General features: G+C 43.2%; 11 non-coding genes and 10 pseudogenes across 11 annotated transcripts; all 21 read right to left on the reverse strand.

The window, feature by feature from the left end:
- Nucleotides 1-35: 35 nt before the first annotated feature.
- Nucleotides 36-145, reverse strand: LOC132969619 (5S ribosomal RNA; annotated as a pseudogene).
- A 121-nt stretch (nt 146-266) lies between these two features.
- On the reverse strand, nt 267-385 carry LOC132969631 (5S ribosomal RNA; annotated as a pseudogene).
- A 121-nt stretch (nt 386-506) lies between these two features.
- LOC132969168 (5S ribosomal RNA) lies at nt 507-615 on the reverse strand (annotated as a pseudogene).
- Nucleotides 616-737: 122 nt separating this feature from the next.
- LOC132969169 (5S ribosomal RNA) lies at nt 738-846 on the reverse strand (annotated as a pseudogene).
- A 122-nt stretch (nt 847-968) lies between these two features.
- Nucleotides 969-1087, reverse strand: LOC132969680 (5S ribosomal RNA; annotated as a pseudogene).
- Nucleotides 1088-1208: 121 nt separating this feature from the next.
- Nucleotides 1209-1317, reverse strand: LOC132969170 (5S ribosomal RNA; annotated as a pseudogene).
- A 122-nt stretch (nt 1318-1439) lies between these two features.
- Nucleotides 1440-1548, reverse strand: LOC132969171 (5S ribosomal RNA; annotated as a pseudogene).
- A 123-nt stretch (nt 1549-1671) lies between these two features.
- Nucleotides 1672-1790, reverse strand: LOC132969332 (5S ribosomal RNA). The gene has a single exon (XR_009671617.1). It is a non-coding gene; the product is annotated as a 5S ribosomal RNA (ribosomal RNA).
- Nucleotides 1791-1909: 119 nt separating this feature from the next.
- LOC132969206 (5S ribosomal RNA) lies at nt 1910-2028 on the reverse strand. The gene has a single exon (XR_009671497.1). It is a non-coding gene; the product is annotated as a 5S ribosomal RNA (ribosomal RNA).
- A 123-nt stretch (nt 2029-2151) lies between these two features.
- LOC132969155 (5S ribosomal RNA) lies at nt 2152-2260 on the reverse strand (annotated as a pseudogene).
- Nucleotides 2261-2381: 121 nt separating this feature from the next.
- On the reverse strand, nt 2382-2500 carry LOC132969179 (5S ribosomal RNA). The gene has a single exon (XR_009671471.1). It is a non-coding gene; the product is annotated as a 5S ribosomal RNA (ribosomal RNA).
- Nucleotides 2501-2622: 122 nt separating this feature from the next.
- Nucleotides 2623-2741, reverse strand: LOC132969490 (5S ribosomal RNA; annotated as a pseudogene).
- A 122-nt stretch (nt 2742-2863) lies between these two features.
- LOC132969292 (5S ribosomal RNA) lies at nt 2864-2982 on the reverse strand. The gene has a single exon (XR_009671580.1). It is a non-coding gene; the product is annotated as a 5S ribosomal RNA (ribosomal RNA).
- Nucleotides 2983-3103: 121 nt separating this feature from the next.
- On the reverse strand, nt 3104-3222 carry LOC132969401 (5S ribosomal RNA). Its single transcript, XR_009671682.1, has one exon. It is a non-coding gene; the product is annotated as a 5S ribosomal RNA (ribosomal RNA).
- A 121-nt stretch (nt 3223-3343) lies between these two features.
- On the reverse strand, nt 3344-3462 carry LOC132969645 (5S ribosomal RNA; annotated as a pseudogene).
- A 122-nt stretch (nt 3463-3584) lies between these two features.
- LOC132969215 (5S ribosomal RNA) lies at nt 3585-3703 on the reverse strand. The gene has a single exon (XR_009671506.1). It is a non-coding gene; the product is annotated as a 5S ribosomal RNA (ribosomal RNA).
- Nucleotides 3704-3824: 121 nt separating this feature from the next.
- Nucleotides 3825-3943, reverse strand: LOC132969288 (5S ribosomal RNA). Its single transcript, XR_009671576.1, has one exon. It is a non-coding gene; the product is annotated as a 5S ribosomal RNA (ribosomal RNA).
- Nucleotides 3944-4065: 122 nt separating this feature from the next.
- LOC132969419 (5S ribosomal RNA) lies at nt 4066-4184 on the reverse strand. The gene has a single exon (XR_009671699.1). It is a non-coding gene; the product is annotated as a 5S ribosomal RNA (ribosomal RNA).
- A 121-nt stretch (nt 4185-4305) lies between these two features.
- Nucleotides 4306-4424, reverse strand: LOC132969184 (5S ribosomal RNA). The gene has a single exon (XR_009671476.1). It is a non-coding gene; the product is annotated as a 5S ribosomal RNA (ribosomal RNA).
- A 122-nt stretch (nt 4425-4546) lies between these two features.
- Nucleotides 4547-4665, reverse strand: LOC132969238 (5S ribosomal RNA). Its single transcript, XR_009671528.1, has one exon. It is a non-coding gene; the product is annotated as a 5S ribosomal RNA (ribosomal RNA).
- A 122-nt stretch (nt 4666-4787) lies between these two features.
- On the reverse strand, nt 4788-4906 carry LOC132969392 (5S ribosomal RNA). The gene has a single exon (XR_009671674.1). It is a non-coding gene; the product is annotated as a 5S ribosomal RNA (ribosomal RNA).
- Nucleotides 4907-5000: the final 94 nt, after the last annotated feature.

Here is a 5000-nt window from a genome sequence, read left to right on the forward strand (position 1 = left end):
TGATAAAAAAAAACATATGATCAAAAAAATGAAAAAGCTTACAGCACCTGGTATTCCCAGGCGGTCTCCCATCCAAGTACTAACCAGGCACGAACCCTGCTTAGCTTCCGAGATCGGACGTGTTCAGGGTGGTATGGCTGTAAGCCATTATTGTGTGCAGAAAGGGGCATTTTAAAGATGTCATGCTCTTGATTCTGGCTGAATTTTTGGACATGTGAATATGTCTCTATATGATAAAAAAAAACATATGATCAGAAAAATGAAAAAGCTTACATCACCTGGTATTCCCAGGCGGTCTCCCATCCAAGTACTAACCAGGCCCGACACTGCTTAGCTTACGAGATCAGACGAGATAGGCCGTGTTCAGGGTCGTATGGCTGTAAGCTGTTATTGTGTGCAGAAAGGGGCCTTTTAAAGATGTCATGCCCTTGATTCTGGCTGAACTTTTGGACATGTGAATATGTCTCTCTATGATAAAAAAAAACATATGATCAAAAAAATGAAAAAGCTTACAGCACCTGGTATTCCTAGGCGGTCTCCCATCCAAGTATTAACCAGGCCCGACCCTGCTTTGCTTCTGAGATCGGACGAGTTCAGGGTGGTATGGACGTAAGGCATTATTGTGTGCAGAAAGGGGCCTTTTAAAGATATCATGCCCTTGATTCTGGCTGAATTTTTGGACATGTGAATATGTCTCTATATGATAAAAAAAAAACATATGATCAAAAAAATGAAAAAGCTTACAGCACCTGGTATTCCTAGGCGGTCTCCCATCCAAGTATTAACCAGGCCCGACCCTGCTTTGCTTCTGAGATCGGACGAGTTCAGGGTGGTATGGACGTAAGGCATTATTGTGTGCAGAAAGGGGCCTTTTAAAGATATCATGCCCTTGATTCTGGCTGAATTTTTGGACATGTGAATATGTCTCTATATGATAAAAAAAAAACATATGATCAAAAAAATGAAAAACCTTACAGCACCTGGTATTCCCAGGCGGTCTCCCATCCAAGTACTAACCAGGCCCGACACTGCTTAGCTTACGAGATCAGACGAGATAGGCCGTGTTCTGGGTCGTATGGCTGTAAGCTGTTATTGTGTGCAGAAAGGGGCCTTTTAAAGATGTCATGCCCTTGATTCTGGCTGAACTTTTGGACATGTGAATATGTCTCTCTATGATAAAAAAAAACATATGATCAAAAAAATGAAAAAGCTTACAGCACCTGGTATTCCTAGGCGGTCTCCCATCCAAGTATTAACCAGGCCCGACCCTGCTTTGCTTCTGAGATCGGACGAGTTCAGGGTGGTATGGACGTAAGGCATTATTGTGTGCAGAAAGGGGCCTTTTAAAGATATCATGCCCTTGATTCTGGCTGAATTTTTGGACATGTGAATATGTCTCTATATGATAAAAAAAAAACATATGATCAAAAAAATGAAAAAGCTTACAGCACCTGGTATTCCTAGGCGGTCTCCCATCCAAGTATTAACCAGGCCCGACCCTGCTTTGCTTCTGAGATCGGACGAGTTCAGGGTGGTATGGACGTAAGGCATTATTGTGTGCAGAAAGGGGCCTTTTAAAGATATCATGCCCTTGATTCTGGCTGAATTTTTGGACATGTGAATATGTCTCTATATGATAAAAAAAAAACATATGATCAAAAAAAATGAAAAACCTTACAGCACCTGGTATTCCCAGGCGGTCTCCCATCCAAGTACTAACCAGGCCCGACCCTGCTTAGCTTCCAAGATCGGACGAGATCAGGCGTGTTCAGGGTGGTATGGCCGTAAGCCATTATTGTGTGCAGACAGGGGCCTTTTAAAGATGTCATGCCCTTGATTCTGGCTGAATTTTTGGACATGTGAATATGTCTCTATATGATAAAAAAAAACATGATCAAAAAAATGAAAAAGCTTACAGCACCTGGTATTCCCAGGCGGTCTCCCATCCAAGTACTAACCAGGCCCGACCCTGCTTAGCTTCTGAGATCGAACGAGATCGGGCGTGTTCAGGGTGGTATGGCCGTAAGCCATTATTGTCTGCAGACAGGGGCCTTTTAAAGATGTCATGCCCTTAATTCTGGCTGAATTTTTGGACATGTGAATATGTCTCTCTATGATAAAAAAAAAACATATGATCAAAAAAATAAAAAAAGCTTACAGCGTCTGTTATTCCCAGGCGGTCTCCCATCCAAGTACTAACCAGGCCTGACCCTGCTTAGCTTCCAAGATTGGACAAGTTCAGGGTGGTTTGGCCGTAAGCCATTATTGTGTGCAGAAAGGGGCCTTTTAAAGATGTCATGCCCTTGATTCTGGCTGAATTTTTGGACATGTGAATATGTCTCTATATGATAAAAAAAAACATATGATCAAAAAAATGAAAAAGCTTACAGCACCTGGTATTCCCAGGCGGTCTCCCATCCAAGTACTAACCAGGCCCGACCCTGCTTAGCTTCCGAGATCGGACGAGATCGGGCGTGTTCAGGGTGGTATGGCCGTAAGCCATTACTGTATGCAGAAAGGGGCCTTTTAAAGATGTCATGCCCTTGATTCTGGTTAAATTTTTGGACATGTGAATATGTCTCTATATGATAAAAAAAAAACATATGATCAAAAAAATGAAAAAGCTTACAGCGTCTGGTATTCCCAGGCGGTCTCCCATCCAAGTACTAACCAGGCACGACCCTACTTAGTTTCCGAGATCGGACGAGATCGGGCGTGTTAAGGGTGGTATGGCCGTAAGCTGTTATTGTGTGCAGAAAGGGGCCTTTTAAAGATGTCATGCCCTTGATTCTGGCTGAATTTTTGGACATGTGAATATGTCTCTATATGATAAAAAAAAAACATATGATCAAAAAAATGAAAAAGCTTACAGCACCTGGTATTCCCAGGCGGTCTCCCATCCAAGTACTAACCAGGCCCTACCCTGCTTAGCTTCCGAGATCTGACGAGATCAGGCGTGTTCAGGGTGGTATGCCCATAAGCCATTATTGTGTGCAGACAGGGGCCTTTTAAAGATGTCATGCCCTTGATTCTGGCTGAATTTTTGGACATGTGAATATGTCTCTGTATGATAAAAAAAAACATATGATCAAAAAAATGAAAACGCTTACAGCACCTGGTATTCCCAGGTGGTCTCCCATCCAAGTACTAACCAGGCCCGACCCTGCTTAGCTTCCGAGATCGGACGAGATCGGGCGTGTTCAGGGTGGTATGGCCGTAAGCCATTATTGTGTGCAGACAGGGGCCTTTTAAAGATGTCATGCCCTTGATTCTGGCTGAATTTGTGGACATGTGAATATGTCTCTCTATGATAAAAAAAACATATGATCAAAAAAATAGAAAACGCTTACAGCATCTGGTATTCCCAGGCGGTCTCCCATTCAAGTACTAACCAGGCACGACCCTACATAGTTTCCGAGATCGGACGAGATCGGGCGTGTTAAGTGTGGTATGGCCGTAAGCTGTTATTGTGTGCAGAAAGGGGCCTTTTAAAGATGTCATGCCCTTGATTCTGGCTGAATTTTTGGACATGTGAATATGTCTCTATATGACAAAAAAAAAACATATGATCAAAAAAATGAAAAAGCTTACAGCACCTGGTATTCCCAGGCGGTCTCCCATCCAAGTACTAACCAGGCCCTACCCTGCTTGGCTTCCGAGATCGGACGAGATCAGGCGTGTTCAGGGTGGTATGGCCATAAGCCATTATTGTGTGCAGACAGGGGCCTTTTAAAGATGTCATGCCCTTGATTCTGGCTGAATTTTTGGACATGTGAATATGTCTCTATATGATAAAAAAAAACATATGATCAAAAAAATGAAAAAACTTACAGCACCTGGTATTCTCAGACGGTCTCCCATCCAAGTACTAACCAGGCCCTACCCTGCTTAGCTTCCGAGATCGGACGAGATCAGGCATGTTCAGGGTGGTATGGCCGTAAGCCATTATTGTGTGCAGACAGGGGCCTTTTAAAGATGTCATGCCCTTGATTCTGGCTGAATTTTAGGACATGTGAATATGTCTCTATATGATAAAAAAAAAACATATGATCAAAAAAATGAAAAAACTAACAGCACCTGGTATTCCCAGGCTGTCTCCCATCCAAGTACTAACCAGGCCCTACCCTGCTTTGCTTCCGAGATCGGACGAGATCAGGCGTGTTCAGGGTGGTATGGCCGTAAGCCATTATTGTGTGCAGAGAGGGGCCTTTTAAAGATGTCATGCCCTTGATTCTGGCTGAATTTTTGGACATGTGAATATGTCTCTATATGATAAAAAAAACATATGATCAAAAAAAATGATAGAGCTTACAGCACCTGGTATTCCCAGGCGGTCTCCCATCCAAGTACTAACCAGGCCCGACCCTGCTTAGCTTCCGAGATCGGACGAGATCGGGCTTGTTCAGGGTGGTATGGCCGTAAGCCATTATTGTGTGCAGAAAGGGGCCTTTTAAAGATGTCATGCCCTTGATTCTGGCTGAATTTTTGGACATGTGAATATGTCTCTATATGATAAAAAAAAACATATGATCAAACAAAATGAAAAAGCTTACAGCACCTGGTATTCCCAGGCGGTCTCCCATCCAAGTACTAACCAGGCCCAACCCTGCTTAGCTTCTGAGATCGGATGAGATCGGGCTTGTTCAGGGTGGTATGGCCGTAAGCCATTATTGTGTGCAGAAAGGGGCCATTTAAAGATGTCATGCCCTTGATTCTGGCTAAATTTTTGGACATGTGAATATGTCTCTATATGATAAAAAAAAAACATATGATCAAAAAAATGAAAAAGCTTACAGCGTCTGGTATTCCCAGGCGGTCTCCCATCCAAGTACTAACCAGGCCCAACCCTGCTTAGCTTCCGAGATCGGACAAGATCAGGCGTGTTCAGGGTGGTATGGCCGTAAGCTGTTATTATGTGCAGACAGGGGCCTTTTAAAGATCTCATGCCCTTGATTTTGGCTGAATTTTTGGACATGTGAATATGTCTCTATATGATAAAA

Source organism: Labrus mixtus, unplaced genomic scaffold (genome assembly GCF_963584025.1).
Source record: "Labrus mixtus unplaced genomic scaffold, fLabMix1.1 SCAFFOLD_68, whole genome shotgun sequence".
NCBI lineage: Eukaryota > Metazoa > Chordata > Actinopteri > Labriformes > Labridae > Labrus > Labrus mixtus.